The sequence below is a fragment of the Zea mays genome, chromosome 3, assembly GCF_902167145.1.
Source record: "Zea mays cultivar B73 chromosome 3, Zm-B73-REFERENCE-NAM-5.0, whole genome shotgun sequence".
Taxonomy (NCBI): Eukaryota; Viridiplantae; Streptophyta; class Magnoliopsida; order Poales; family Poaceae; genus Zea; species Zea mays.
In genome coordinates this window covers 233,223,433-233,232,453 of record NC_050098.1, presented here as the reverse complement: position 1 = coordinate 233,232,453, position 9,021 = coordinate 233,223,433, and the positions used below count along the sequence as shown (strand labels likewise).

Here is a 9,021-nt window from a genome sequence, read left to right as displayed (position 1 = left end):
AGAAACTATGGTCTCCTTTCAGTTCAATTTCGCCATGTTCTCCCAGAATGGTTTGTGTAAGTGCTGGATGGTGAAATATGAAGTTGAGAGCCTTGGAAAAGCAAAAGTGGAACCAAAGTTTCAGTTTACTTAATTAAAATTTCAGATGGCAGGTAATAAGCTAGCTGATGTAAACAAAAGGAAATAAGAAATGGTGAAAATTTTGACCCGTTCTAATATCTAGTTACCTTGCTAACTACAAAATATAAGTCCAGATGGCAGGTAATAAGCTAGCTGATGTAAACAAAAGGAAATAAGAAATGGCAGCCGTGCAGACAATCAAGCCCTAGAATGAGACACTGGAGATGTCGTAAATTGTCCGTCTTTGAACGCGTGAATGTACTGCTGGGGCAAGGAATGCTCGGCCTGCAAAAGTTTTAGCAAAAATGAGAGAATGGTCAAGACCAGCGTATATATATTTTTTATACAGAAAGAAACTATGGTCTTCTTTTAGTTCAATTTCGCCATGTTCTCCCAGAATGGTTTGTGTAAGTGCTGGATGGTGAAATATGAAGTTGAGAGCCTTGGAAAAGCAAAAGTGGAACCAAAGTTTCAGTTTGGGGTCATCTGCCCTGTTCCGTGGAGGCCATGACGGCGTGGGGCTGGTGACCCCAACGTCCCCCATGTCGCCACCATCCCCGGGGATCCCCCTATACTCCCTGCGAGGGCTGGCCCTGGCCTCCTTCGTGACCCCATAGCCAGCGCCCTGACCGGCCAATCGGCGAGGCGCGACGACGGCTGCCTGGTGACCCGGGCCACGAGGCGGCGGCCGGCGAAGGCGGTGGGCAGGGGTCGGCAGGCGACGACATGGAACGTCCGGCGGAGGTGGTGGTGGTGGGAAGCGGCGGCGCCCCTGGACCTGTGGTCGAACAGGTGAGGGGCTATTATGGAGGTGCTCGCGCTGACCGTGTCGACAACCATGATGTCCGCTGGATCCGGCGCCCTCCCACCTAGCTACGAAGAATCGAGAGACCGGAGCCCAAGCGGCCAAACAAACAATTGTTGGACCAAATTTGCTGGAACCGTCTACTCCTCTGCCGGAATCGCGCTGCAAGAAAAGAGGGAGAAACGAATAGCTGAGACTCCAATCCAACACATGAAAGGAGATGAAGGCAACCAAGAACCAACAAGCAAGAGGAATGGCACGGCTACCAAACTAACGCCAGGAACCCAATCAATCAATCAATCGGTAGTTGAAGCTCAAGCCGAGATCAATGATTGGGTGGGGGAAAGAGAGGAAAGGGGAAGCGGACGAGGCAAGGAGATAAGGAGGGAGGAGGCGGTACCGGCGGCGGATAGGGCGATCGGACGGCCGCGGAGGCGTCGCTGGGTCGCGGAGGAACGGGAGGTTGCTTCGGCCGTGGCGGAATTGCGGCTTGTGGGCGGGTAGTTCGCGGCGGCCGTGGCGGGATTGCGGCGGGCGGGGTCACGGCGGCTCCTGCGGCCGCGGCGGAATTGCGGCTTGCGGGCTGGATGGCGGGCGGGAGTGCAGGTCGCGGCGTTCGCGGCGGCCGCGGCGGGCGGGGGTGCAGGTCGCGGCGTTTGCGGCGGCCGCGGCGGGCGGGCTTAGGTAGGCGGGCGGGCGGGGGCAGTCTACAATAGGTTTTTAATAGTTGTAGAGATTTCTTGATTTGTAATCTGTAATGGCTGATCTGAGAGTAGGGTACATTCATACTTCAAATTTCTTGATATGTCTCCTAGGCCTATTTGATTTGACAGCTTACATGCTAGGATGTATGGGCTGCATTAGGCCTATAACACCATAGCTAACACATACACTGATACATAGAGCAGTCATAACGCAATTAAAGTCTAACACTCCGTTGCAGAGCACTTAGGGATAAACTGATTTAACTGGATAAGACTCTTAAAACAGGTTTGTTCCATGTTTATCACATTAACCTTTGGGCATATTTGGATATGGAAGGTATATACTCTTTAGATTTTCTGAATTTTGGATAATAACTGGTAAAGCCCCCCTGTGAATTTTGGATAATAACTGGTAAAGCCCCCTGTGAATAAATATCAAACTGTATCAAAATATCATCAGTACACTAATAAAGAAATTCTATAACTGTATCAAAAGAAAGATGCTCACTTCTGTCACGAAGTCGCAAGGAACTGTCTCAAATCGAATTAGTGTATTTAGAGATACTACTAATTCATACAGACAAAAAAGTAATGGTGAGACTGGGAGCAGGAGCTAAGATCATACGAGTCCTTTGTTTATCCCCATTCTGATACATGTAGTTATTGGGCTGAATTTTGCCGATTTCAGATCACATAACAGAATTGTGTCAAATTGATAATAGATTCTGTGTGACAACAGAGATAACTTAACACCCCTCGGTTCATGTAAAAAATGGCTATACTTTCAGAATGTGATGACTGATAACAGATTACTGAACATACTATATCAATATCAATAAAGAAACAAGAGCAAAGGACGTAACTATTTGAAAACGGGATCCTTGCGGAACTTACCTAGAAAAGAAAATACAGGCAATGATCATTAGATAGTGGTTGAGATGACTTAATTATTTGATGCAGATCAGTGTCCATGAGCTCATAAACCAAGTAAACGTCCTTGAAGCTCCTTCTATGCGCAGCGTGCTGAGTCGAGTACAACGGCGGATCGATCGGGCTGAGAACCGAACGCACGCAAAGCAGAGGAGCCAGGAAGGGGAACCCCAGCATAGTTAAAATATAACTACAACTGATGGGTAGTGGTAAAAAATAAAAAGATGCTGTGAACTACCAAGTTCGTACCAATATTTGTGGCAGTATGTTTTCTTAACAAAGACTTATCTGGTAAGTGCTATAGTACATGGAAACTTTGCAACCTGACACTGAGTTTTGGCCGTGACATCCCCATCAGTATGTATGATCTTTTATTCCTGACTCCCAAGCCCATTATAGTTATTGGATATTAAATTTTAGGAATGGTACTTGTACTTCTGAAGCTGTAGGGGGTCCATGGTGCAATATCACACATGAAAAACAGTTGACTGGTAATGAAATTAGTAGTAAGAAGTAGATGGTGTCTAGAAACTACCCGTGGACTTTGAAGCAAACTGAAAGCATGGAGAATTTGAGTGTCTTGATTGGTACAAACCACGATTATACAATGTATAGGTATGCTCATCCGGCGCAAAGAACGAAACCACAAGGAAACCAAACATGAAGGTAACCAACACAGGAACATTTCAGATGCATATGATGCACATACTGAATCATCGTCATCAATCTCAGATCTAACGCCCTCTAGTACCTATTTTTCCTAAACAGAGAAGGGTGTGCATGCTGTGTTGCAGAAAGGGAAGATATGAGAGCATATTGGATATGATATGGATCATCGAGATTTAATATATGCAACATATTATGCACCTAAGACTCGTTTGCACCTGCTACGCTTTCAACCAACCTTCCTATAATTTAGCCAATATAACACAAACAAACACAAAGAATTCAAAAGCAAAGGAAAGGCAAGATACTGACATTAGCTGGGTTCATAGACGGTCCTTTGTACTCTGCGCCTGGGAGGATGACGGAGACGATGGAGGTTGAGAGCAGCAAGGCCTTGAGGATGACGTTGCTGGGGCCCTTTATGATGACCCAGAGCACGGTCAGGGTGATGATGAAGGTGAGCATCCCTTCGGCTAGAGCACCAGTGTGGGGATCCACCTTGAGTGAGGGGCCCGCGAGCGTGTGCTTATACTGCGCCTGCATCAGCTCCGAGATGGCCAGGGCACCACCCACAACGCCGACGACCTAACAAAAATGTTGCCTCAGAATTCGATTGATTCCACTGAATACAGGAGGGGCAGAGATCGTTACTTACCTGCACCAAGAAACGGAGCGCAACAGAGAAGAGGGAGGGGCTATCGAGTCCGGCGGCATAGGAGACGGCAAAGTCGGTGGGGTTGAAGCTAGCGCCCCCGAGCACACCGCAGAGGAGGTCGAAGGTGAAGAGGAGCACCGAGAGGAGGGACGTGGTGACGAGAAGCGCATAGTGGCTAGCGCCCTCCTGCGCCCCCTGGTACGACGTGACGGCTGCTGTGGAGACACCGACCGCGGAGGCTCACAGCACCCATAAGAACATCACCATGGCGTCTGCGACCGCCGCGCAAAACGTCGCTCCCATCGCCATCCGCACCTGCGCTGGCGTTGGCCTTCTACCTGCCTCGTTTGGGGCTCGATCGGAAATAGAAGGCTGGATTGGGGTTTTGACAACAGCAATTCGAGCTCAACGATGCAGCGCTCCTAGTGGCCGGGCTCACGGAGGAGTTTGTTGATCTCGTCGTTGAGGTCGCGGAGGCGGTGCTCACCGAGACCCTCGTTCTGGATCTCGTCGACCTTGGCGCCGATCTCGCGGAGGATCTCGGAGCGCCAGCGCTCGGCGTCGGTGAGGTCGCGGCACCCGGAGACGAGGTAGGGACGACGCTCTCGGGGCTTGCGTGGGGAGTTCGCGGGGCACGCGCAGAGGAGGCGTGCGGGGGGGGACTCTACACTCGGATTTCGCAGCGGCGGCGGGCGTGCGGGGATGGGCATTGCGGTAGCGGAGGTCGGCGGGCGTGCGGGTGTGGCCGTTGCGGCAGCGGAGGTCGTGCGGCGAGATGCGCGGGGCGTGCGGTAGGGAGCGGGGGCAGTCTACAGTCCCTCCTTAATAGTTAGTAGAGATAACATGGGCTTCGGATGTTTATTGACCACACGGGCTTCCGGAGAAAGATACTACTATTTGTTTGCTACGTGATCAAAGTTGAAACTCGACTTTAGCACGTATCATCAGATCTACTCTCTTCCCTACCATCAGCAGTAGGATGTGAGAAAATGTGGAAGCATGTTCCATAGACCACGACAAAGAAAGCACACAGTGTAGGATAGGTCTCTGGCCTCTTTCTGTCTTCTCTATTATAAGAAGTTGTACAAGTTTTTTATATAGACAAGCGAGACCCCGCCTTAAGGGTGGAATATAATGTAGCTCTCCTATATAAACCCCAGTTATATGTCCACCTAGGACTCGTCTTTACCATTTGGCTTACATCGTATACAATACTCGTCAAGGAGTATACCGAGTCAATTCAGCGACTATGAATATTTGCAATTCTAAGATATGTATGCAACACAAGTATAGATGTCCTAAATAGGACGAAGCAAAGTGGTTTGACGGTAACACACCATGGTTTTTCACACAACGTAGTGAAATTTTCTTATAATAACCTATACTTGCAACTTCGTGTTGTTAGGTTTACATGCCCTTTTATCTCAGAGTTTGCTTCATGTCGTTCCGCGACAAAGAGAGCAATGTGCCAACATTTGGTTGAGCAATATATGACTGAGATTTCTAGCCTTTATTTATTTGGTAAGATCTTTTTGCTTACTAACAGAATCCCAATTTTGTGATGTCTTATATACCAAAAAAAATACTTTCATGCATTATATTATATTTCTTCTGGTTACTTTGGGTAAGACTTTATGCATGAGGAGAGGAGAGAGCGAAGAATTAACTTATTTGTGTTCCATTGTATTCAATTTAATTTTCTAGGTTTCAAGCACTATAGAGCTTGATATACTTGTTATAGCCACCTGACGATATACAAATATATGATGGTACACAACACAATCAAATAAAATATAAAGTCAAACAAAATTGTTTACGAAGGTTGCGCAATAATGTGACTTCAAGGGCTTGAACAAACCCATCACAATCCACGCGAGTACAACCCCTAGCGTTGGCATCAACGTGTGTGCAACCATCATGGCTATGACAACACAACAAGCCTTCGTAACAAGTGCAACAGACGCAATTGTGGCACGATAACCGGGGTACACGATTAGTCCACACAACGTACGCAACAGGGGTACACGATTAGTCCACACAACGTACGCAACATGCGTAATTGTGGCTCGGTGTTCACGAACAGTGCCTGCAGGGCATGCGGAAAATGCACGATTCGGCGATGTCGGTCCGACTCAAAAGCGGTTCGATCAAGCGAGAATGTGACAGAGCAATCGCATGGCGCAGCTAAGTTCGTACAACACAAATAATGAGTCGTGTCACTAGGACGCAGCCAATGCGTAGTCGATGCCATAACTCAGCCGATTAATAATGTAGCCTGATTGGCGCGAGTATCCGTTATATAATTTAATCGCTCAGCGTGAGTCCAAAAGCTCAACAATTTGAGTATGTGCAATATAACCTTCAGATACATTTTTAATAATTTGTTTGCTAATTATTTACTACAGGAAATAAAACAGAAAATTAATGCATAAATTTTCTGCTAATTATTTACTACGTGAAATAAAATAGAAATTAATGCTAAAATTAATACATGAGCATAAACACATTAGGTACGATAAGACAATTTCCATTTTTTTTAAGCATGCGTTTTTTCTACTAACTAATTACCACAGGAAATAATTAATTAAAATAGAATTTGTAACATAAAGCATGCTTTATTCTATTTGTTATCTGCAACAGGAAATAAATAACATGGAGCATGCATAGAAATTAAAATTTACCAAAATATAATCTTAATTAGGATTTTATGGCAAAAATGGATAAAAGTGGTATAACTTTTATGGAGTTAAACTAGAAATTAAATGGATTGACATGGGCCAAACTCCTCGCGCGCTGCATGCCACTTTCATGGAGTCAAGCTGGCAGCATCTCTAACCAGCGGCTAGCGAGCAATCCGGGTCCGGCTCCACGCGTGCGGCGTGGCATGCATGAACGCTGGGTATTTGGTGACAACTCGTGCATGAACGGTGGGCGGTTACGAGGTGGCAGACCCGGCACGGCATGCACGAGTGACGACCTTTTCAAGCTCCAAATACTCTAACGTCTTCGTTTGTGTCGGATTACACCCGAAATTATTCCCGCTAATCAAAGTTTATATAAATTAGAGAAGCAATCTGGTTAGGAATGATTCCGACCCACCAATCCGGCACAAACGAACAATGCCTAAAGGGTCGTGTACCCTGGGTAGACTAGCTCCAACAAAAAACTCTAAAGGGTCATGTACCATAAATTTAGAGGATAAGGTCGTCTTCTACTCCATCTATCAGTGTCCTCTAAACGGTCCTCTAAATTTAGAGGACGCTGCTGAATCCTCTATATATATAGTTTCTCTAAACGATTCTCTATCTATTTGAATATTTTAAACAACCGGTTTAGCAAAACTAAAATATGTACAATATATTTGAGAGTATGGAAAATAAGTATGTACAAAAATAAAAAAAATAAAAAATGTCTCTAATATAAGTATTTGCATATAGAGGACGTTGTTAGAGAAGAAAAAGATATAGGGGATGAAATATTTTAGAGAAAACTATAAACTGGCTCCAACAAAGTGCTCTAAAAGCTCCTGTACCATAAATATAGAGGATCAAACGGTACTCTACGCTCTCCAGCAGCGTCATCTAAATGATTCTCTAAATTTAGAGGACGCTGTTGGATTCTCTGTATATAGAGTTTCTCTAAACGATCATCTATCCATTTGAATACTTTAAATAACCGATTTAGCAAAACTAAAATATGTACAATACATTTGAGAGTATGACAAATACGTATCTACAAAAAAATGTCTCTAATATAGGTATTTACGTATAGAGGACGTGATTTAGAGGACATTATTGAACAGAAAGGATATATAGAGGATAAAATATTTTATAAAAGACTATGAATAACAGCTATAGAGGATGAATTTAGAATACGTTGCAAGTGGATCCATAACCCGTCCTCGAAGCGAGCGAGACCACCACGGCGGACAGGCGGGGCAGCAGCACCTCGTTGTGCACATTGAGGTCGCGCTTTCCGCTCTGCTGGATCCGTTCCAGCATTGATGCGCCTGGGTCGCTTCTAGGGCCAGGCGGGGTGCGCCTACGACACGTCCGGGAACGGGACTTCCACCGGCGCCGTAAGGATAGGACTAAAAAATAAGCTCGATTTATAGAACGCTCGTTAGAGCATTTCCAAGAGACTCTTTATTTTTGTCTCTTTATTTGACTCTCTATTTGTCTTTTCATAAAGATTACATTATATATGTAGCATCTCACTCCAACAAACTATCTATCTATTTTGCTAGTCAGTGGCTAGCCAAATTTGACTAGTGAAAGAGCTGATTTGGAGAGTCAGATAGCTTGGCGAGTCACATAACTAGTCTGTTGGAAAGTTATTTTGCTGTTGAGTAGCCAAAATTTGGCTTAACGAGTCATTTAACTAGTCTCTTGGAGATGCTCTTAGTCTATTATTTTGATCCAACTCAATTTGTCTCTGTAAAACGCTCATTAGTCACAATCCAGTATTATCATTAATCATTGAAATCTACCTAGATGCTTTCAAATTAATATGTAGTCTCTTTTGCATCGATAGCAAATACTCATCTGTATTATTTTCAACATGTGTAGTCAAATATTGTATTAGCAAAGTCAAACATCCAATATATTCACGCCTATCTAACTCTTACAAGGGTGAAAGATATATATGCATTAGTGAAGTAGAGGTATGAAACCCAAAACACCTAAAAAAATTAATCGCATCCACTCCTCTATTCAAAATGTTATTAAGGTATTTTTGAAGTTCTGAAATTAAAGTGGCAAATTCTATACAAGATATCTAACTACCGATGTGGAAGCAAAAAAAAAATGGTTGTTATTTGTATGGTTCTTCACAATTTCTTTCGAGCAAAGTGAAGATCCAGACTTTGCTTATTTCAATCGTGATCCTAATTTTGTACTAAGAATACCTAAAAGGTATAACCGATATAGTCACATTGGATGGTACTACTAGGAAGCTAATGTCGCCACTACGAATGCGTTTTGTTATGAATGGCCCACGACGCTTACTCTTATGACTTGCATGTAATGAAACTCTGGTCTTTATTTGATCTTTAGTTATCATTGTGTATAGATAATTAGGGAATGCAGTCAAGAAACAATATAGAGACAGAGCCGTGTGTCTCTTGATTTTCTTTTTCACCT

At 44.5% G+C, this 9,021-nt stretch overlaps 1 pseudogene; it reads right to left on the bottom strand.

The window, feature by feature from the left end:
• Positions 1 to 1,465: 1,465 nt before the first annotated feature.
• On the bottom strand, positions 1,466 to 4,189 carry LOC103652635 (aquaporin SIP1-1-like; annotated as a pseudogene).
• Between the last annotated feature and the right edge of the window lie 4,832 nt (positions 4,190 to 9,021).